Source organism: Diceros bicornis, chromosome 32 (assembly GCF_020826845.1).
Source record: "Diceros bicornis minor isolate mBicDic1 chromosome 32, mDicBic1.mat.cur, whole genome shotgun sequence".
NCBI lineage: Eukaryota > Metazoa > Chordata > Mammalia > Perissodactyla > Rhinocerotidae > Diceros > Diceros bicornis.
In genome coordinates this window covers 32,246,834-32,270,706 of record NC_080771.1, presented here as the reverse complement: position 1 = coordinate 32,270,706, position 23,873 = coordinate 32,246,834, and the positions used below count along the sequence as shown (strand labels likewise).

The window sequence follows — 23,873 nt, the reverse complement described above, 5'->3', positions numbered from 1 at the left end:
TCCCTGAAACCTATGACAATGCTCGGTAAAATGGCAAAGAAATTAAGGTTGCAGATAGAATTAAGGTTGCTAATCAATTGACCTTGAGATGGGAAGATTACCAAGGATTATCTGAGTGGGCCCAGTGTAATCACAGAGTCCTTGGGAAAGATAGAGAAGGAGACTCATGGTCAAAGAAGGATTTAAAGATGCCATGCTGCTGACTTTGAAGATGGAAGATGGAGCCATGAGCTAAGGAATGAGAGTAACTTCTAAAAGCCAGAAAAGGCTGGACAACACCTTGATTTTAGCCTGGTGGGATCTAGTTAGGACCTCTGATCTCCAAAATTATCAGACAATAAATTTTTTGTTATTTTAAGCCACTAAGCTTGTTGTAATTTGTTACCTCAGCAATAGGAAACAAATATAGTTCCAATGCCAGAATCTTGAAAGATAACAACTTATAAATATTAATGGCATCAATTCTTATTTTCTAGGGACTTTTCTAAATGTTTTAAATGAGTTCTCATTATAACCCTATGGAGTAGGTATTATTATCTCCATTTTACAGATAAATAAGCCAAGATTAAAAATTTCGAATAACTTCCCTAAGATCAGACAGATAATAAGTGCTAATGCTAGAAGTTGAATCAAGGAAATATGGCTTCATATTCCATGTCCTTAAATAGAATGCTATACTTCCTTTTCCAGAATGGAAGGATGGCAAGGAACGGCCTTCAGACATCAAGGTAGGAGGAGGGACTGAATGTTAAGCTACAGAAGCCATGAGAGGACCAATTTCAAGGTTAGCCTAAGAAAGGAAGACTACAGTGTTGGAAGCTGCAGAAAATGAGGAGCATGGGCTGTGGAATGTTCACTAGGAAGCCACTAGTAGCCTTTGGGAGGCTTATTATGATGAAGAATTGGGCAGAACATTCATAAAAGAAGGTGCAAGTTTGCAACAAAGGCTGACTGTGAGCATTGCACGTAGGGAGATGCATCAAGAAATAAAAGAGCCCTTGCAAGATAGTCAGAAAGTGAGATTGGGTAAAAATATATCTTTATATATTTTTTCATGTTATGGATAGGTATTACGTATGAGTATTTTTTTTTTTTTTTTTTGGCAAAAAGAAGGAAGGAAAACACCTGAAGGTGATGGAAAGAAAGGAACCAAACGCTAGAACAGGCTTCCTCAGGGACCAGGGTGAAAAGACTGGCTTAAAAGGTTAAGCTTCAGCAAGAAAAGACGTTCTTTCCTCTGAGAGGAGAGGAGACAAGGACACAACCGGGGGTGGAGAGGAGGATGAGGGCATCCACACAGAGCTGACTTGATTTGCCGTATCACCCTTCAAAGATGGGGGTAAGGGAGAGGGCCTCAAGATCGGAGATTTGGAATTGGAACTGTGGCATGTGAGCTGGGGAACTGAGAAAAGATGGATAAAGCACTATTGAGGGAATGAATTTATCAGGACACAAACTTTATTCACAAATGTTGAAAATTAATTTAGTTTTGTGATATGCTGGTGGAGGGCAAAATGGAAGTTTATTATTATTTCCCTCCATTTGAATCATTTTTAAATGACTAAGTGAAAGTCAGCAACCAGCTCAATGGAAAATATCCCCTAGAAATGGAGCCGTTTTTGAAAATCGCCTTCGGCTGATATTTGTATGTATGTGGGCCAGTCACAAGTGGCTGAGCTCTCCGATGATGGAGCTTCTCAGGCTCCCAGCCTTCCTTTGTGCTGAAATGACAGCCTTCAAGGAAGGGAAGGAAAGCAACAGTCATGTTTCATCCTGAATCAGTAAAGTACAAAGCACCAGAAGGGTCTCAATACACTCGATTAACAAAGGGAGCATCCAACAGGAACTTCCTGAAATACAGACTTTAATAAACTGTTGTTTCCTTTCAGCTCTCATAAATGCCAGGCCATGAAACATTTTCTTGACTATTATGAAGTCATGAGCATTGAGATGAGGACCAAGGGAGATGAGAAGTTTCATGGAGAAAAAGGCACCCCCAAAAGATACATTTTACGAAGTTGGGAGTGTGGGGGATCAGAATTGGCCACCTCAAAATATGTCTCTTTACCTTGTTTATTTTCTGAAAGACACTTTGATCCCTCCCCACCCCGCCCATCAACATCACCATAGATAACTCTGGGTATGGGGTATCAATAGACTGGGAGGGTCCTTGCTAAACCCATTCTTATTAAAGTTCTGTTTACTAAACATTTACATTTGTAAGGGAAATCTCCATTTGTAAAGATATCTCTCCCTCTGTACTGGGAAGAGGGGGGGATGACTTCATCTCTAGAAACTTGTCAATGTGGAAGGCAAGGGCTTAAATCTGCAAAATAACCTTTCTCTTGTTACCTGTGCTTTTCTGGTAATCTCCCATAACTGACTCCCCCACCCCCAACATCCTGCTTTGTCTTTAGCTGGAGATAGTATTTAAGATGAGAACCTCTGCCATTATGGTGAGCTACCCAGTCGGTCTCTCCCGTGTATACATGTTACAAAGCTTTGTTTGATTTTCTCCTGCTATTCAGTCTCATGTCAATTTAATTCATAGCCCAGCCAGAAAGACCCAGAGTGGGTGGAGGATAGTCTTCCTCCCCTTCAGGGGGCTCTGGTTGTGTGTATGGGACTCTGCTTGAGCAAGTCACTGAATCCTTTTAAGTGTCATCTGCTTCTTTTACAGAACATGGAAACCAACTATCACCTCCCTTGCTAGACTGCTGGGAGGATTAAAAGAGATGTTTTGCTTAAGAGTTCAGCAGTCTTACCGTGGAATGAGCCAACAAATACCACATTTATAAGATTTTAAAACATATTTTTTAGTCATCTTAAATTTATAATCCTGTGTTTTATTCAGTCATCTTCAGGGCACCGTCTTGTGTCCAGCACTTCCTTAACTCTGGTTGCCCCATCCTGACCTGCTCTCCTCCCTTCTCCTCCCTTCTCTGTCCTGGAGACTTGCCTGTGTGGACTCAGTCAAACTGCTCTCTGACCCTCTGACTTGGACCAATGGGCAAAACCCATTGGAGAGGGAAGGCAGGGAGGAAAATGCAGGTGTTTATTCCTCTGCTCCCTCCCTGTTAGGTCACTGCTGGCTGGCTGTGTCTCTCAACTAAAGGACTAAGTACTTGTCAGGTGGCCCTCTCCACACTGGCCTCGCTCTCTCCAGAAGTTTCCAGGAGGGCTCCCTCCTCCTACCCCTTCAGGCCAGGGCTGGTGACTGCTCTCTGCCTTTACTAGGCCCTGGTGCTGCACCAGCCCTTGTGGTTTCCCTACACTCCACCCACACACTTATCAATGGTGTCTTTATTATGCCACACCTCTCCCTGCTAATTTCTGCTGCTGTTTGTTCTGATCTTCTTGTTTTCCTCTTTAGGAAAAGCATGGCAGGAAAAGGCTCAGCACATTCTCCTTGTTGGTCTGAGTGACTTAATTCTGAGACTAAAATGACTATTAAGCTCCTGCTTAATAGCCTGGCCCTCTCTCTGCCTCCCGGGGCTGGGGGTGGCTCTCCAGTTTCCATCCAACCCTGCAGCCCGTAAAGGATGTCAGGCCCATGGCTGGAACTCTCTATCTAGCAATCCCAGAGAGGGCAGGGCCAGGTAAAATTCAAATGGAACTCAATCTTGGGAACTTACTAACCTGATTGGTGCAGACACCTTTAAGAATATTTGAAGGGTAGGTTTTTAAAATGTATTCCAGTGGTATATCTATTTGTTTTAAAAATCCTTTAAGAGGAAAGATGTGACTGTTACTCTTCCCTTCTAGTCACTGTCTGTTTGGGAAGGTCAGACTGCCCGGAATAGACATGGCAAAGCCAGACTGAGGGATTAAGAGTTTCGGGCCCTCTTCTTAGACCAAGACACCAGCCTTGCCTTGGCAACTGAAAAATGCCCATCCCTTACTCCCACCCACTCGAAATGGCCAGGCCTGTGGGATGGAAGTCTTGACTCCTGGTGCAACCAACTAGCCAGCTGAGTTTCAGGCACTGAAATTTGTTTACAAGTCAAACATTTGACGCATGCATTCTTTGTGCCCAGCACCCTGCTTGGTTTGGGGGTAACAGAACCTCAACAGCCTACTCAGGAGTCACAATGCCTGGGTGCAAGTCCCACTTTCATCTACCACTTGTGTGTCTGTAAGCAAGCCTCAATCGCCACTTGCCTCAGTTTCCACAGTTGCAAAATGGGCATCTGTGGTTGCCACGAGGCATGTTTTATATAATGCATGCAAAACACTCAACACAGGGACAGAGCAAATGACCAATAATTATCATTTTAATCCGTGAAGAGGATGACTAGAAAACTGTCTAAAATACAGTCTTGCCTGGTGCTCCAGTAGAGTGAAGAAAAGAGACATACAAATCCACAATTACGATTGAGGGCAATCCCTTCTCTATTAGAGGTAAGAAGGGAGTCGTGGGACCCCGAGGAGGAAGAATCCACCTCCGCGTGGGCATGTCAAAGAAGGCTTCAGAGAACCCGGGAAGTGGGAGCTCCTGTTTGTTAACTTCTTCAGAGGCCAGGCCCTTCAAAAGCCGGGTCCCCGCTGGTGTGCCTCTTCCAGAGTTCCTGTCTAATGAAGAGTCTTCACTGTCTCCCGAGACGTCTACTTTTCAACTCCCGGCAAACCTTATCTCAAAAAATGCCTTCCTTTCCTCCTTTGTCACTGCCTTTGCATTTCTCTCTCACTTTGCTTTTGGCCTTCTGACTAGGCGCTTTCGTCTCTTCACCATGCAGAATCCTTACAGCGCTGTTTTCTGCCGTTTATACAAGCCCCGTTATTCTCTCCTCTCGTGCATTATTTAGTCCTGAAAACTGTTGGGGGAGAGAGCTTGCAGGATAGATGTCAGAAAAATAAGTTGTGTCTAAAATTGCTTTATGCTGCAAACAACCATAAAAGGAGACCACTATTTTTTTTAGGGATGGGGGTGTCTGATGGGAGTGGTTGATAAGGGGGAGATTTACTTGAAAATAATGTAGAAAATGATTTGCATTTAAATACATGAAAATTTATTGCAATGCTTTACTCTCCAGCAAGCAAGGTGCAACAGATACTATAAATTAGGAAGGATTGATTTGAGAAATGTAAGAACCTAATTACTATTAAAATTATTGTGATGATCAGAATGTTATTATTGTTATTATTATTTATTGGGTGCTATTTACCATTCACTGTATTAGGGCTTTACCTTCAGGATCTCATGGGATCCTCAGAGCAGTCCTATGAGGCAGGCGGTAGTATTATCCCTGTCACACTGAGGATGACACCAAGGGTCAGACAGCCTAGGAACGTGCCCAAAGTCACACAGCAGCTGTGGAACTTGGAATGATGCCCAGCCCTGCCTCTGATCACTACCCCACATTGCCTGCCCACTGTCTGGGGCTCTCTCTCCCACTGAGTCCCTAGGTCCTGTGTCCTCAGGAGGAGTACTGGTCTTGTCTCCATTTACTCTCCATGTAGGCCCCTTAGAAGCCCCGTCTTAGGTGCCCTAATGACTTACATGCCCCCTACCTCCATTGCCTCCAGACCAGCCAACCCAACCACAGCAGCCAGGGGCTCAAGACCACCCCTATCTCCCTCCACCCATCCCACTTTGGTTTGGGGAATTCAGATTCTCTCTTCAAGACTTATTTGTGCTTTATATCCATAAGGCTAACAGCAATCAGACAGCTGGATTAGGTCAAATGATACTAGGAGTATGGAGACAGGGGTACCTCATGTGCAGCTGTAGGGAGTGTAGACTGGGATAGGTATTCTGGAGAATAATATGGCACCATTCCAGTCAAAATAAGTCTAGGCATACCTTATGTATAAGTTTTCTCTTGCTGCTGTAACAAATTACCACCAACTTAGTGGATTAAAACAACACAAATGTATGATTGTATAGTTCTGGAGGTCAGAAGTCTGACATAGGTCTCACTAGGCTAAAGTCAAGGTGTTGGCAAGGTTGTATTCCTTCTGGAGGCTCAGGGGAGAATATGCTTCCTCACCTTTTATAGCATCTAAAGGTGTCTGATTCCTTGGCTAATGGCCCCTCCCTCCATCTTCAAAGCCACCAGTGTAGCATCTTCAAATATCTCTCTGACTCTGACCCTCCTACCTCCCCCTTTCTCTTAAAATAACCCCTGTGATTCCATTGGGCCCACCTGGACAATCCAGGATCTTCTCCCCATCTCAAGATCCTTAACTTATTCATACCTGCAAAGTCCCTCTTGCCATGTAAGGACACATATTCACAAGTTTTGGGAATTAGAAAATGGACATCTTCGGAGGCCACTATTCTGCCTGCCATACCTATGACCCAGCAATTATATTCCTGATTATATAAGATCCAAGAAACTTCTCATAGTGATCCATAAGTCAGTCATAAAGCATGTTACCACAGAGTTATTTGAAGTCTTGGCAACAACAATAGATATTCCACATTGAAGCAATGGAAAAGTGAAATGTGGAGGACGCACAGCCCAGAGGGATATGCAGCAATTAGAGTAACAGCCTTAGATGTTCACACACCAGCACGAATGCATCTTAAAAAGAGTACTCCATTTACTGAAGAAAATAAAAAATAAAATAAGGTACATAATACAGGATCGTTTACATCAATTTAAAAGCAAAATACATGTACATAAAATGGCAATATTCATTTTGCATGAATACTATACAAGCAAAAAGACCTATTTGTACACATTGCTAATGGCTGCCTATGGGACTAGAGAAGTAAATGGGGTGGGTTGCGGAATAAAGGGAATAAGGGAGAATAAAAATAAAAGACTTGCTCAAACAACACCTCCTCAGTGAAGCCATCCCTGACTCCTCCAGCCCTAGGTGGCGGTGCCCGGTTCTGCAGTGGAGATCTTTAACAAGTTCTTGCACACTGTCTTGTCTTTGTCTGTTTGCATCTCTCCCTTTACCATGCACTTCTTGAGAGCAGGGACTACATCTTGTTTCGTTTGTATCTTTGAAGCGTAGCACGATGCCTGCCTCACAGTAGGTACCTAATATGTGTTTTGTTAAATTGAACAGTGAACAGTGGGGAAACAAGACATCTGGAGTGGGGCGTCTCCTATGAGCTGACACATGGAAAAATTTCTAAGGACACCCAAATGGGCTTTAAAGATAAGTTTGGAACACAAAGTTGAATCATAAAGCCTGTTTCTTCCAGGTGAGCAAAGGAGAGGGATGGCAAAGAGAATGTAGATCTCCTAAGCATCTGTTTTGCCTCTAACTTCTCAAGACAAAATGCCAAGAAAAATGAGCATCAGAGTGAAAATGCAGAACTAACACCAGTAGAAGGGAAAAGAAACCCAGGTTTGGGTAAAGAGATTGTAAGACAGCACCTAGTCGCTTTACATAAATTCAATCCAGAAAAATGGCAGAGTGCTGAGACAGGGGCTAGAAAGAGCATCTCTAAATATTTCAAAAGATGGCACTAGATTCTGAGATTCAGTAATGAGACTGACATTGTTCTGGGTCAAGACTCCAGAACAAATCATTAGAGTGATGGTTTTGAACACTTAAAAAGAAAACAAGGGGGTGATCTTTATAAGCCTGCAAGGGCTCATTAAAATCAAGTCATGCCTGGGTGACCTGGTTTCCTTCATGGACATTAAGTGGCAACACACAGACCTGTGGTGGAACTTTTATGTGTATTTCAGCAAAGCATTTGACAAGCTATTTCTTAGTGGTTTTAAGGATTAGGTGGATGCTTGCCTTGGTAACCACTTCAAAGACCATACCCAAACAGTGTTGCTTCATGGAATGGTGCCAATCTTGATGAACGTTTCTGGAAGAATACTACCACCCATAATATTAAAAACGCTGACAAGTGTTGAATGCTTTCCATGTGATAGGCACTATCCTTGGCAATTCACGTGGAGTTAGTCATTTTCTCCTCCAGCAACTCTGTGGTTGCTGATATTATTATCCTACTTTGCATGGGAGGGAAGTGAGGTACAGATGAGTGAAATATCTTCTCCAGGTCTCATGGGTAGCAGTAACTCAAGACTCAGGTTCCAGAGACTGAGCTAGCCCAGTGTGCCATTCTGCTAAAGAATTTTTACATCAGAAGCTGTAAACTTAGAAATGGAACTCAGCAACGCAAGAGCCCCTGTAGAAATGGAATGAACATTTCCCTTGTCTTACTCTTCGGCCACTCCCACCCAAACACAGCTCCCACACTCTGATTCTGTCTGCTCAATCCATTTCTCTATAGCAGCTCTCTGTGATGGAGTCCTCTCAGTGACTGTTCTCTCTTGCATTGGTCTGTTTCCCACACGGTTTTAACCCCTTGTCCGGCCCCATGCCTAATCAGTGCCCCTGAGTTTCAGCTTTGGGATTCAACTTCACCTCATGCTGCCCTCACCTAGATGGACCAGACATTCTTCTGCTCAAAATTCATCTGTGCAAGTTGCTGTGAAATATGTACAAATAGGCTTACAGCTGGGTTCAGCAATGAGGGACTTCCTGGATGAGAGGGTTAATGTCTTAAACACCTGAAGAGGCTCCCCTCGCAGGTAATGCACCTCGGAGCAGACCAATCGTTGCAGAATCAATCACTGCAAGACTGGGGTTTAGAAGATACTTCCCTCTTCAAATAGGATCTGGAAGAGGTAGCACCTAGGGGAACAGGGGAACAGTTATGGAGAGAGAATCCAACTGACTTAAATGTTTGTGCTGGTTTACATTTCATTCTTATCTAAACAGAGCAATCTATTCAGCACTGTGTTATGACTAAAAGGAAACCTTTTGAATTCAGGGTTGAATTTGGGGAGATAAGTTTATATCAAAACTACATTCAGCCATCCAGTCATTTGATGCACACTGGTTGAATGCTTGTCAGGAATAACGTGGTGAATGGGATCCTGTCCAGGAGGCAGGGGTCTGAGGCTTAGATTCTGACTCTCCCATGCACATGCTGGATGGGATGGGCCTTAATGGCTCTGCCGTGTGGTCCTTAATATCAAAATGTAGGTGAGGATACACACCCCACAGGGCTGTTGTGAAGAACATGTTTGTCTCCTCCAGAAGCAGACACTAAAACAAGGATTCAAGTGCATGTAGTTTATTTGAGAGGTAAAGGGAGCCCCGATACAGGAATAGGAAATGAGATAAAGCAGGCAATGCCGCCAACAAAGGGTTTGTTATCAAATCAACTGTCAGTGTGGGAAACTAGAGCTGAATCTTGTTGGAGAATTCTGGAAGCCTCAGATTGATCACATCTGAGGGGTGAGGGAGCTGGGGTATTTATATACTTGCTCCTCTGGTCTTTGGTTGAGGACTGCTCTTGGAGTGTGTTTGTTCCCTAGCAAGTAAATTAGGCCAGCAGACCCTGGAGTGGTAAGGAGTGGGGACACAGGTGGAGTGGCCGCAGTATCTGCTACAGATTGTGCAAGCTACTCTATGTGGAAGCAGTGTGCTGCTTGCTTACGCGTTTATGCATTCACACTTAGAGAGTGCCATGAGCTGAGTGAGTCCTGTGCTAGACCCCGGCATAAGAAGTGAGTGACCTGCTCTTGTGGTAATTTCACTAAAGTGTGAAAGACAGACACAAAACAAATATTTATAGTTAACAGTGAAGAGTGCTAGGAAAGCGAACTAATGGGGGAGCTATGCAAAACACAGTACTGGAACTTAATCTATTATACAGATCAGGGAGCTCTTCCCTCTCTCCAAATAGGTGAGGTTTAAGTGGAGTCCTTAAGGATATGCAGGCATTAGTCAGGGAAAATTAGGGATATCCAGTACAAGGTGATTCAAACACTGAGAAGATCTGAAGTAGGATTCCTACTTATGTAAATAAAGTTTTATTGAAACACAGCCACACCTCATTCTTTTATGTATTTGTTGATGGGAGCTTTCACCATACAGTGATCGAGTTGAGTACAAGTAAGAGAAACTATATCACCTACGAAGCCCACTCGGCTCTTTGCATAAAATGTTTGCTGACTTCTGGTTTATATAATGACCTGGAAATAGATTCTGATGCATTTTAAACCATTAAAAATGTTTACTATCACTTAATACAGATCTGTGTGAGAACCCACTTATGAAAAGCTCACAGCCTTTTGAGGGGAAGGAAATGGCAAAAACAAAACAAAACAAAACAAAGCTATAATGCCATGTGATTGATTCTCTAATAAAAGGCTATACCAAGGGTTTAGTGAGCTGCCAAGAAGAGACTAATTCGTTTTGCCTAGAGAACAGAGACAGCTTCACAGAGGAAGAGATGGGCCTCGGAGTGAGTCCATTTTCAGGCTAATATAGGGAGTTAGAATTAATCTGGGCTGAAGGTAGGATGTGTTCAAAAGTATAGAGAAATGAGAAAGCAAAAAGTGTTCAAGAGAGATTGTGGTCCCTCTTATGGCTCCAAGCAGCTGGCAGGGCCATGAGTGTGGCCTCCTGGGAGAATTGCCACTTAACTCCCTTCACTTCTACCACCAGCTTTTTAAAAAAATTTATTTCAAGAGTTAGTCAGCAAGGACAGACAGTAACTGGACCATTGGGTCTGAGGACTTAGAAAATAACAAATTCTCTAGATAAAGGATTCAAGACAGGAAAGGGGAAGGTGGCAGATTTTCAGTGAAGCCAAAAGAGATGAAGTGTTAGCATCCTTGGATATAAAAACTGTGTGTTAGATCTCCCACTGGCTGAATTGTGGACAGTTGGAGCATGAGAACAAATAATGTTAGCAACCTATTATAAACCCACAGAACAAAATAAGAATCTGTAAGCCCTCACTGATAACTTTTAAAAATGAAAATAAGTTAACAAATGAGGGAGAAGGGAAAGCTCTTCCTTAAAATAGAATGCCAACTAATAAATGTAGAAGGAATCAGGGAATCAGAAAAACCACCATTTGGCAACCAGGATGGTAATGATTGTTTTGGAAAAAGACGATCAATAAAGACTAGAACTAGTGTGTGAAAGCATGCAAAGAAACAAGGTATTTGTGTAGTCTGGAAATATCTCCTTATAAGATAATTATTAATTAAAAGGGAAAAAATAAAATATAAAATAATTTCTCCTGTTATATAGGAGAAACTTGGCAGACACCATCCTAAGTAAGAGATCAAAGTTAATGTAATGACACAAGTAAATACTATGTGCTTCCCAATATGATGCATTAGAAGGACACATTGATGCTTCTGTGGTGTTGTTGCCATAAATGCAGAACCTGGATCTAATCATAGCAAACATCACACAAACCCAAATTGTGTGACAGTGTATAAAATAAGTGGCCTATAATCTCAAAATACATCAAGGTCACAGAAGATAGAACAAGGCTGGGGAACTTTCCAGATTAAAGGAGGCTAAAGAGACATGAGGTCTAAACATAATGTAAGATCCTGGATTGGATCTTGGATCAGAATATTTTTTTTCTTGTGCTATAAAAACATTAGTGCCATAATTGGTTAAATTTGAATAAGGTTTGTAGACTAGATAATATTCTTTCAACAGTGTTAATTTACTGATTTGATCATTGTTCCCTGATTCTATAAGAGAAAAAATCTTTATTTTTAGGAAATACCACTCTGCAGATTAGAGGTAGATGGGCATCATGTTGGCAATTTACCCTCAAATGGTTGGAGGAGGTAGGAATAGTTAAGTAAATGTGACAAAATGTTAACATTTGAGAAATCTGGGTGAAGGGTATAAATGAATTATCTGTATTCTTTTTGCAATTTTCCTGTTGGTCTGAATTCATTTCCAAGTAAAAAGTTAAAAAATAAAAACCCTGTGTTACGGACAACAAGACTTACAGAACAAAAGCTCTAGAGCCAGAGCAATCTGGATCGGAATGTTTGAACTCATATTGATTAGTTGCGTAAATTTAAGCAAGTTATGTAGCTTCTCTGAGCCTCAGTTTTCTCAATAATAAAATAGAAAGACTAGTGCCTACTTCTCAGATTGATGTCAAGACAACGCTGTCACTGTGTGTAAACACTTGACACAGCGCTGGGCAGCTCCTGAGCCTGCTTCCCCCGGCACTTCAGGGGGTGGCCAAGATGCTCAGTCAACTTGTCGACTGATTGGTTCATGGGGCTTTTTTCATTTTTGCAACCTTTGGGCTTTACCTATGCGCTTGGTTCCACTGGATTGCCATAGTACTAAGTTACAAGTTCTTCTTTAAAATAATACTTTATAGAAAAATTATGAATAATGCTATAGTCATAGTACAAGTTAACACCTTTATCTTTCCCAGTATGGCTCCTTGTTCTCCAGCTGAGAAGAGCATTCTCTTTGCTAACCCAGTTTCTAGACCTTTGAGAGAGAATGTGGGGAGGAAGAAGGAAGAGTAAAAACCCAAGGGGCAGTTTGGGCTTGGAAAATGAGAGAGGTGAGGGGTCTGGGCTGGAAGAAATCACAGAGGAGAAGAGGTGAGGAAGTCTTGCTCAGGGTTAGAGAGAGGATCAGTTTTAATATTCTTGAAGAGAAGGGATACTGTTTTTGTTTTATTTTGTGAGGAAGATTAGCCTTGAGCTAACATCTGTTGCCAATCCTCCTCTTTTTGCTGAGGAAGACTGGCCCTGGGCTAACATCCGTGCCCATCTTCCTCTATTTTATATGTGGGACGCCTGCCACAGCATGGCTTGATAAGTGGTACGTAAGTCCGCGCCCAGGATCCAAACCCACGAACTCCCGGCCACCAAAGAGGTGTGTGCAAACGTAACCGCTACACCACTGGGCCAGCCCCAGGAGTACTTTTTATTTCTTTTTAATTGCGGGACAGTGCGCACTTTGACAGCACGTGGTGATTACCGAAGTTACCCCACCTGTCGCTTCCACTTTCCTTTCTTAGCCCCTGGCAAGGTGATATTCCCGGAAGATAATCAAGGACTTTTCTTCCCTGCCAGCTACCCCTCCCATATCCTCCTTTAATGCACTGAAAGTTGGTACCACCATATCCAAACCAGGACAGTGACAAAGAAGAAAAATCTAGTATCAGGCATTTTGGCAGGAATGGGATTAGGTGAAAGTTGGGTGGGACGTGATATTTTAACTCCTGGATAGGTTGTTATGTTTTACTTTTTTAAATGCATGGCTTTTAAATTATGCTGGCTACCCCTGACCTCCATTAACCCCTTGAAGCTTTACATACATTTTCTCTCTCTACGAAGCAGTGTTGTAAGTTGATATCTGCCTCCTATTTCAAATGAGGAAAGTGATGTTGATAGAAGTCACTCAACTGAATTCACATGGTGGATGGAAAAAAGCCACGGCTCTTATTAACACAAAAAGCCTATGTAACTCTTACCAAATATAGGCAATTATCCTCTCTCTCTCTTTACTTCTCCCTGAAGGTTTAATGGGATAAGCCACTATCTGGTTTTTAAGATGGCTACCTGCTGTCATAGAGTCCCCAATCCTTATCACAAAAATACATTGGTGGTGTTTTGAGATTGTCATATACTTGATATTTTCCTTTTCAGCTTAGGAAACCCTTTGGGATCTTTCAAGATAAAGCCATTTCATAAATGTAGCAGCATTACAGAATAAAATACTTCATAGGAGACTTCAAGAAAATTACATTAGTCTATGCCTCTTTTTTCATGGTGTGCTACTGTTCAGATTGTTTCATAAGTACAGAGTGGGCCCACTATGGATTTATTAGATCTCAACCATCTCCATTCCTTTTCTCTTTAGCACGTGTTTCCTTTCCAGCATTTTGAGGATTACACTGTACAAATTGAGAGGCAGAGCACTGTGCACATAAAGTGACTCTGGGGGTCTCAAAAGCCCGAAGCCCTACCGGGTGCTGGTTGTTCCCTGTGTGAACAGTGGAGCACGGGATTCCCACAAAGGAGCCACTGATGTTGCATTGCCACATCCCACTGTGAGAACAAGCTGGGTGTTTCTGTTCTTCCATGTGGCTTTCCAGTGGGCTTGCTGTCACTCCTGTAGAAGTGTGACTATAAGGGCTTCAGAAGGAAGGCAGGAAAAGGCTGCTCCCATGGGCTTCTCAGCCCAAGGAGAAATGAGTATTTCCTGCATTCCGCCAATACACACAGAGCATTCAGCTAACTTCACGGACCCTTACTGTGCACCGGGGATTGTTCTAGGTGTTGAGGACTCAATGAGCAAATACGAATCAGATATGGGCTCTGTCCCCATGGAGATCACATTCTAACGGAGAAGTCGGGGTTTAAATCAATCATTATGGGATTTATTATGTAATTAGAGTTGTGATTACGGATATAAGGGAAGATGGACCAGGAGAGAACATAAGAGGGAACACATTCACCTAAAATGTGGAGTTAAAGGTGAGTTTATGAGGCCGTGAAGGGGTTAAACCACAAGGAGGGGCAGGAGTTATGTAGGAGGTGTTGAGAAAGAAATTCCCTACAGAACAGACAAAGGAGATGAAATAGAAACATTTGTACTAAAAATTATTTCTGTTGAGTTTTTCCTATAATTACACATCACAATGGACTTGCTTGCATTAACAATTGTTATTTTAAAAAAAGAGAAAACACATTGGAACTTGCTACAGACAAATGAAAGACAAAACCTTCTAGGATGCGCTTATACAAAGAAGTTCCCTAGGAGATATCAGAAATAAACCAAAATGGGCACATTGGTGCCCATTGCTGTTTGTTTCTGATCTGCACATCCATGTAGTTACTGTACTTACTATTGTAACTGACCTAAGGTGCTATTTTCCTTGTGAAACCCAGAAGATGAAAAACATTCTTCTTTGAGATCCATATCGAGCGGACACTTCTTGATTATGCCGTGCTTTGTGTTGGGCATTTTCATATATATTATCCTTTTTCTCTGTCTCTCCAGCCTCCCAACCCTCCCCAGGTTCCAGATTCTTATTTCTAACTATCTACTCAATGTTTCCACTTGAAAATCTGACAAGCACATCAAATTAAACATGGCCCTCATCTCCTCTCCATGTTCACTTCTGCCCAGGTCTTTCCATTCTCAAGACAAATTGCACCACCATTCATCAACCTGCTCAAACCCAAAGCATAGAGGTCCACCTTGAATCCTCTCTTTCTCCCAATTTCCATGAGAAATTCTGTAGCAACTGTTAGTTATCTTCAACATATGCCTCTTGTCCAATTTCTTCTCACAGCCTCAACCTCCCCCACCCCATGCCTCACCTGGACCACTGTAAATGTTCCTGCTGGTTTCCCTGCTTCTACCTTTGCCCTCCCTAGAGGCAGGCATGACCCATCAGCCAGAGAATGTTTTTAAAACATGCATAGGATCACAGCACTTCACTGCTCGAAACTCTTTAATAGAATATAAAATGGTACAGCCACGCTAAAACACAGTTTGGCAGCTTTTTGATTGCTAAAAACTAGAAACAACCCGGAAGTCCTTCGTTAAGCAGATGGTGGTACATCCGTACCATGTACTACTACTCAGCAATATGAAGGAATATGTAAATTTACATAGCAAAAGGGACTTTGCAGGTGGAATTAAGGTTGCTAATCAGCTGACCTCGGAAATATGAAGAATGTCCTGGATTATCCATGTGGCCCAACCTAATCACAAGAGTCCTTAAAAGTAGAGATGGGGGCAGAAGAGAGAGTCAGAGGAGATGTGACTACAGAAAAAAATGATCAGAGAGATGCAAGTTTGCTGGCTTTGAAGACGGAGGAAGGGGCCATGGGCCTCTAGAAGCTAGAAAAGGGAAGAAACAGATTCTTTGCGAGAGCCTCCATAAAGGAATACAGCCCTGCAGACACCTTGATTTTAGCCTGGTGAGATCATGCTGGACTTCTGACCTTCAGAACTGTAAGAGAATAAATTTGGATTAAGTGACTAAGTTTGTGGTATTTTGTTACAATGGCAATAGGAAATTACTGCAGGGGGCAAAACATCACCAGCCCCCCAAAAATAGCATTCAGATTTGAGTCAAATGAATGCCTTTTGATTATATTGCCATCACCAATGCTTTCTTGTCTCTGTCTTCTTTTTCAACAAAACATGAGTTTGAAATGTAAGAAGGAAGCAGGAAGGTAAATATGAATTGTGAAGTAAAGGCTTCCCAAATAACAGGGGGAATTTTCTTGTTTTGTATATACCGTTGGCATGAAAGACAATTACTTGTATCCGAAAGGGAAATGTCAGGTATTGGTTACAGCTGTCAGACCCTGAACACTGCTGGGACAGCCTCATTCCTTGCCAAATATCATACAATGTGGATTTCAGTGACACCATAGAAGTCTAAGCATATTTCAATCTGATCTTTTATCTTCTCTTTTCACACTAGGCAATTCCTGGGGTAGATTTCAGTCATTTCAAGCACTTCAACATCTGCCTGGATGGAAGGTCACATTCAGCCCTCAGGCTGAATACTCCTAAAATTTTCTTGTTCAGCCGGATAAAAGCGTCCGAAGGCCTTCGGTAGAGCACACCCTGTCTTGTTGGCCCCAAGTTAAGTATCACTTCTTCTTAACCTACACTTGACCACTGCTGGTCCCTGAGACAGCTGAGCCTGTGACTTGTGCCTAGTGACTTCTGAGTTGAATGACTCCTAAGTCGGTGTCTTGGTCTTAGACTTCTCTACAAAGCTTAGGACCCGATGCCTATTTGATAGCTCCATGCGTGAATCCTTTGACCATTTAACACCCAACATGTCTAACGTTGCATTTGTTGTCTTCCTCTCTTCCCTACTCCTCTCCTGTATTTCCCACCTTGGTGAACCAGTCTATCAAATAATCAATTTTCTTATGATAAATTTGCTAGATTTCTCTCTCTGCTAAGCACACAATGCTGGATCATGACCATGTTCTTTCAGTTCTACCTTCTACATTTCTCTTCTCCGCATCCTCTCCTTTCTATCCCTACTGCCTCTGCTGAGATCCATGCTTAAAGGGGGGAATTTAAAAGTCCACTCACATTTATCGAGCATAAACTATATGTGTGATACTGTTTTACACACTTTTGTGTGAATGATCTCGGCGATTCCTCCCATCATACTTATGAGGTAGATAATCATATTATTCTCATTTTTAGAAGCAGAGACTGATGCTAAGAGAAGTTAAGTATCTTTTCCAAGACGAGACAGCGAATAAACTGGGATTCCAGCTTAGACACGCCTCACGCCAGAGTCGGAGCACTTAGTTACTAATCTGTGAATATACTGAGAATGGGTCAAAGCAGTGGTCTCTCAATCCACCTTTGTCATCCCTTGGACATGTGTGGATGACTAAGGGCCAGGTAGATTAAACAGAAAGTGAAGAGGATTCTATTACAGGGCTTCTTTTGTCTTGCCTCATGAAGAAATGGACATACACAAAGGTATGAGCATCCATTCTCTGGCTGCCGTGCCTCCAACAGTAGCAATAACTGATAACAACAGTGACAAAAGTTTAAGAAATGTTAATTGTATTAACTAACACTAAGCTACCATTTATTATTTATTAAGTGCTCACCATTGGCTAGGCATTTTCCTAGGCACATTCCATGCATTACCCCACTTAATGAGTATAACATCCTTGTGAAGAAATGAAGCTCAGAAAAGTTAAGAAACTATATAAATATCATAATATCAATAAGTGATGCATCCAGACCTTTCTGAGCCCAAAGCTGATATTCTTAATCACTATGATTTATTGCCTACACGTTCGTTGAGAGCAGGATATGGATTCAGAAGATAGCAGGTCGCATGTACAAGCTGTGTGTACTTGGACAAGTACCTAACATCTCTGAGCTCGATTTCATCATTTGTAAAATGGAGATGCTACTGCCAACCCTCCTAGTGGCCTTTATCTATCTTGGAGCTCCAATATCTGACACCACTGGCTTGGAAATTTGTTCAATTAGCAAAAAATGATACGACTCCAATGCCCACAACTCTGCCAAGACTGCACACGACTGGAAGGAAAAGTTACTTATTTCTCCAGATTAGTTTTACATAAAACAATGTACCAGAAACTGCTATTTGTCCTCTAAAGAAAGATCAATATTTCCTGATCTTCCTTGCAGCTAGTTATGGCTGTGTGGTCAATTGCTGGCCAATGAGACATGAGCAGCAGCGGTGGATGCAATTATCTATTGCGTATTTTAGTAAAAGGAATATGCTCGGGCCGGCCCCGTGGCTTAGTGGTTAAGTGTGCGCGCTCCACTACTGGTGGCCAGGGTTCAGATCCCGGGTGCGCACCGACACACCGCCTCTCCGGCCATGCTGAGGCCGCATTCCACATACAGCAACTAGAAGTATGTGCAACTATGACATACAACTATCTACTGAGGCTTTGGGGAAAGAAAAGGAGGAGGATTGGCAATAGATGTTAGCTCAGAGCCGGTCATCCTCAGCAAAAAGAGGAGGATTAGCACGGATGTTAGCTCATGGTTGATATTCCCCACAAAAAAAAAAAAAAAATGGAATATGCCCTTCCTGTCACCTCTTCCCCCTGACTGGAATGAGAGGTGGTAGTGAGCCAGCCATCTGGGACCATGAGGACAGAAACAACATTCCACAGACGCCAGAAAACAAGCGAGAAGCCAGGTCTTAAAGATTCAGCCTTGCACATATCTCTCAGACACATTCTGTTCTCTCCATCCCTCTCTCCATGAGATCTCAAATGATAGAGGGAGGCCACCACATTGGTTCAGGACTGCTTATGTCTGGACTATCACTTGAGAGAGAAATACACATCTATCTTATTGAAGCCACTGCCATTTGAGATCTTTGCGATAGCATCTGATCCACATCATAAATAATATAAGTAGAGAATGGAAATCCACTGAGCCATGTGCTATTAGAAAAGTACTTTTAAAGGTTCAACTTATGCAAAGTCTCTAATGTAAAAGAACCTGGCACATTTTAGGGATGACAAGAGGTTTGCTTTGGCTCTGCTCAACTTAAAGCATCCAGCATGGGGGTTGGTGAAAATAAAACTGGAGGGATCATCAGGTGCTGGGTCATGAAAGGTGTGCCCCCCTGTGTTAAAGAACAAGGACTTGAACTTGGGGATAATGGCTACCCACAGAGGAGTTCTAAAAGGGAGTGACATGATCCTTCTGAGCTTTAGAATGATCCATCAGCTGCCCTTTGGAGCAAAGATGGTAGAGTAAACTCTAGAGTTAGGGAGAAGCATTAGCAGGCAAGAGATGATGGTGGCCTTGACATAGGGTAGAGACAGGGATGGAGAGAAGCAAATCTGTGTGACATACGTTGAAGATACGTTGAAGGCTAAATCATTAAGATTTGATGACTGACTGGTGGATGAGTGAGGGAAGCAAGAGGAAGAAGTGAGAATCATGCCCAAGTTTGTGGTTTGGGCAAGGGCATGGTGAGTGACACCTTTAATATGCTAAAATAGGAAGCATGCACAGGAGAAAAAGTAGGTTTGGGGCTGGGTTGAGAGTGGAGTTGTGAGTATACTGTGAGTTTAATTTGTAGTTGTAGAGCATGACATGTTAGTGGGACATCCAAGAGGTGGCATTCAGTAGAGAGAGTTAAAAAATAATAAATCCATGACAATGACAGCGATGCCATAGACTGCCGTGTAGAATCTTGATTTAGCATTGTTATAACCATAGGAACCACCAAACTGTTTTTGTTTCTCCAAATTAAATTATACTAAGAATACTGTGAGAGCAAGAGAGAACCCCCTCAACCATCACTGTCCTCATAGGTATAAACAGATTTTATTTATTTTGATTATTCTAGGTGGAAGCCACTCTGCAAAGCATCCTCTTTATTTAAATTACAGGCTCCTCCTGGGGAAGAGGTTTTCCATTTCTTTCTTGGCTTATATTAGCCATACAATAGCATTAACTGACAATGTAGCATTTTTGAGCAGAGTCTGCCTTAGATTCAGGGTGAATTATGGGGATGCAGTAGCTGATTGCTATGAAGAAGACCCCAACAATGACTCAGCAGTGCATCTTCTGGTGCAGTTCCTCTCGAAGTTTATTTCTCTCTGACTGAATTGTGTCTGTTTTTGTCCCCCCACTGTATTCCCAGCACCTAACACAGTGCCTGACTCACAGCAAGTGCCGAATAAAAACAAAAATGAATGCATGTTTAATGAAATGCCACCCGTATATGCTTTCAATTCTAGCTATTTAGAAACTGCAGGCCAAAAATATTCTTGATGAAAACATGCATCACTACACCCAGTAGGGTTAACCAGACAACCCATAATCATAAACCAAATGGATGATAAGGAAGCTAAAGTATTAATCATTGATAAGGAAAAAGCAAGATGCGCAGGCATTAAGATCCAGGACCAACTTAAGTCAACTCTGATAACGCACTGATATCAGCCTCCGTGAATGCCTAGGAATTCGAGAAGTCTATGTTGGCAAGCGAATGGTAGTGATTTTTCTCCTTTGCCAAACAGTGTGAGACAGGCAGCCTGCTCAGTTGAACAACAGACTAAAGTCGTCAATAAACTCCAGGACCACTTTGGAGAAGAGTCTGGCAGTTCCGCAAAAGATTAAAAATAGAGCTGCCATTTAACCTAGCAACTCCACTCCTAGGTAGATACTCAATGGAAATGAAAACATATGTCTATACAAAAGCTTATAAACAAATTTTCATAGAAACATTATTCATAATAGCCAAAAGTGGAAACAACTCATATGTCCATCAACTGATGAATGGATAAACAAAATATGGTATACCCATGTAATAGATTATTATTTGGCAGTAAAAATGAATGAAGTACTGATACATGCTACAAAAAGGATGAACGTTTAAAACGTTATGCTAAATGAAAGAAGCCAGACAAAAAGATCACATAATGTATGATTCCATTTATATGAAATGTCCAGAAAAGGCAAATCCATTGAGACAGAAAGTTATTGGTTCCCAGGGGCTAGAGGCAGGATGGAGGAAATGAAGCATGACTACTAATTGGCATAGGGTTTCTTTGGGGATGATGGAAATGTTCTAAAATTGATTGTGGTGATAGTTGTACAACTCTTTGAATATACTAAAAACCATGGAATTATACACTTTAAATTAGTAAATGGTATGGTATGTAAATCACATATCAATAAAGCTGTTGTAAAAAATAATAAACTCCAGGAATAAGAACTTATTTAGTAGGCTATTGTATACAGGTGGGCTTTAATTATAGGTAGTAATAAAATTCTATGGAAGGGCACATTATCACAAGTGTTCTGTGACTTTGGACAAGTTATTTTAACTCATGAAGTTTTGGCTTCCTCATCTGTAGGGCAGGAATGTGGTAGGTGCTATTGGTACCTGCTCACATCCTCGTGCATCACCAAAGGTTCCTTCTCCAAGCCTCTGTGTCTCTCTACCTGAGGGCTTTCTCCAGCCGTAGGAACATGCTCGGCCCCCATGAACAAACCAAAAGTTCTTCGGAGTCAATGCCCCTGAAAGTAGCTTTCAACTAATTACAACCAGGAGCTGGTGGATCAATACCCCGTGTTCCTCGCCAACCGTGTGGTGCATCTCAGCCGTGTGTTCTATGTGTCTCTCCGGCATACCAAGGAGGATTGAACCTCAGTTGCCCACAGCAGCAACCTGGTTGTTAATGTATCCTATACTGCTTTCCCTCCCTTCCCCAGCTCACTTCTCCATTCCCTACCAGAGCTTCCTGGCATCACTTCCCAAATAAACTATTTGCACAAAAACCCCTCTCTTCTGAGGAAACTCAACCTAAGCCAAGAGATAATTAGAATGCCTTCTTCTTAGGACTATTGGGAGGATTAAATAAGCTATTACACATTGAGCATTTCAGTACTGTGCCTGGCCAATTAATAACTGTTAGCTATTATCACTATTATTATTACTACTATTATTATTAAAAAAAAATAATCAATTTGAATTTTTCATCAGATCTTGGCCTATCTAGAAGCCTGCCTTGGCCTCCCTACATATATGAGAAATGCCAAGCCAGTATTGTGCTTATCCTTTCACTACGAGCATCCAGTTAATTATTTTTCTCCCAACTGACTCTAGGTTTTCAAACTTTATCAACTTTATCTAGCAAACTGCACAGATTAAGTAATAATTCATTTGCTTTCCCATGTTTTATTAATCAAAGACACATATAACTGCCAATCAGAGCTTCTGATCAGCATGAAACTACTTGGGTCACCACACAGAGCTAATATAATTTCAGTCAAAAGCAAAGAATCTTGATGTTTTTGTTAGTCTGTGAAACTTTATCACTTATAAAATTATATTAGACTTATATTAGATTTTCTGAAATATTTAAAATAGCTTGCAGACCTCCATTGCTACCATCATGGTCTCCTAAGACCCATGGACCCCATGTGGGCAATTGCTGATCTAATAAACCAAAATTCATTAAGAGATATGCTTGTTTTTGTTATAAACATCACAGCAATAAAACTTTTATTGCCATATTTGGCCGTAACCTTTCCTATATGATGAGAAAATAAAGGATAAATGGATTATCAGTAATGTATTTTTTTATCTTGACCTTTTCACAATGAAATATCCTTAGATTGGCTGGATTGCTCTCAGATTCTGAGCCATGTCAAGTTTCCTACTAAAACATTTAGAGATCACAGTCTATGAGAAAAAATAATAAAAGAGAGAAAGAGAGAGGAGAAAAGGAGCAGTTTAGAATAGTAGAGCAAAGGGAATATCTAATTCTCCACTGCCTAAAACAAATGTCCCAGGTGCCATGTTCCTAGGCACAAGTACTGTGAACATTTGCTTGGCCCTTTGAATTTACTCTCCCTTCTCTACCCTTATCTGTCCTTCAATAGATCAGCTGGAAGCCTTCCAGCTGGGTTCAGCAAATGAGGAGCACCAGCAAGAGATCAGAGATAGGTGAAGAGCAAGGCAGGGGGTCAATTCTCCTGGTTTCCTTCCTAAAGGTCATAAAGGCTGGCTGCATCCTTCACCTGAAGACCACAGTCCTGTCACAGGCAGCCCTTTCCACACATCTCTCTCTGCCTCTGGCTCTGGTAACTACTCTCACCCTTTACTCCATAAGCTTTGTGGTGTTAATGGTGCCCCACCATTTCTAGGCCCAGGAGACTGAACAACCTCTTGATTTCCCTACACATTGCCCCTATCTTTGTCAATAGTCACTTTATTACATTCTCTTCAAATTAACTAGTTTAACTGTGTCATCTATTCTCTGCTAGGCCCCTCACTGATACACTCAGAGAACCTAACGAGAAACTAGAGGGCAAGAGAGCTATGTTGATGTAGTCTCTGCAGGCCAGTGTCTTGTGGCACAGAGAGAGTGGAAAATGGTGGCCAGTGTTTCTGGAGGTGCCAATGGCCTATATCTGGCCCACCGACATTCCCGTTATGTAAGATAGGTATAGAACATAAAATTCATGGGGTTGGTGTAAGAACTAAATAATATGATCCACAGAAAACACTTATTATACTGTCTAACACATAGTAAATAATTAATAGACATTAACTACTGTTATTATATTCAAGGGTCTGTAGAAAAATGCTGTTCCTTCCCTGCTTTGTGTATAACAAGAAGCAGCTTTTCCCACATGCTTGAGATCTAAACTCACGTTAGAGCCATCAGTGCAGTTAAGAAGACAAATCACCTGCATGAACACTAGCCAATACTCATCGAGAGCTTACTATTTGCCAGAGGTGGGGCTAACTACTTTCCAAGTGTTGTCTCATTCAACACAATAGTACTATTAGAGAAGTAATTTAAACTCATCCTTTATAGATGAGAAAACTAAGTAGACTAGTAGGATTAAGAAAGCTTCCCAAGCTCACATGGTGCAAAATTGGCAGAAGTGGCATTTGAACCCAGGCGCATGTATCCACAGCCAGTATCCAGGATTCCTGTTTATAAGAGACCAATTCTTCAGAGTGAGTCCTGAGCAATTTGATGGGCATGGAATCAGGTTGCCTGAGTGCGGAAAAATGTCTATACATTTATCATTGTCAAAACTCCTTTCCAGAAAATATGCTG

The 23,873-nt window shown here is 41.9% G+C and overlaps 1 protein-coding gene across 1 annotated transcript in view; it reads right to left on the bottom strand.

Annotated features, from left to right (window-relative positions):
* Positions 1-23,873, bottom strand: part of CDH13 (cadherin 13) — a 1,007,607-nt gene that overhangs the window by 679,343 nt on the left and 304,391 nt on the right. The gene's annotated exons all lie outside the window — the stretch shown is intronic.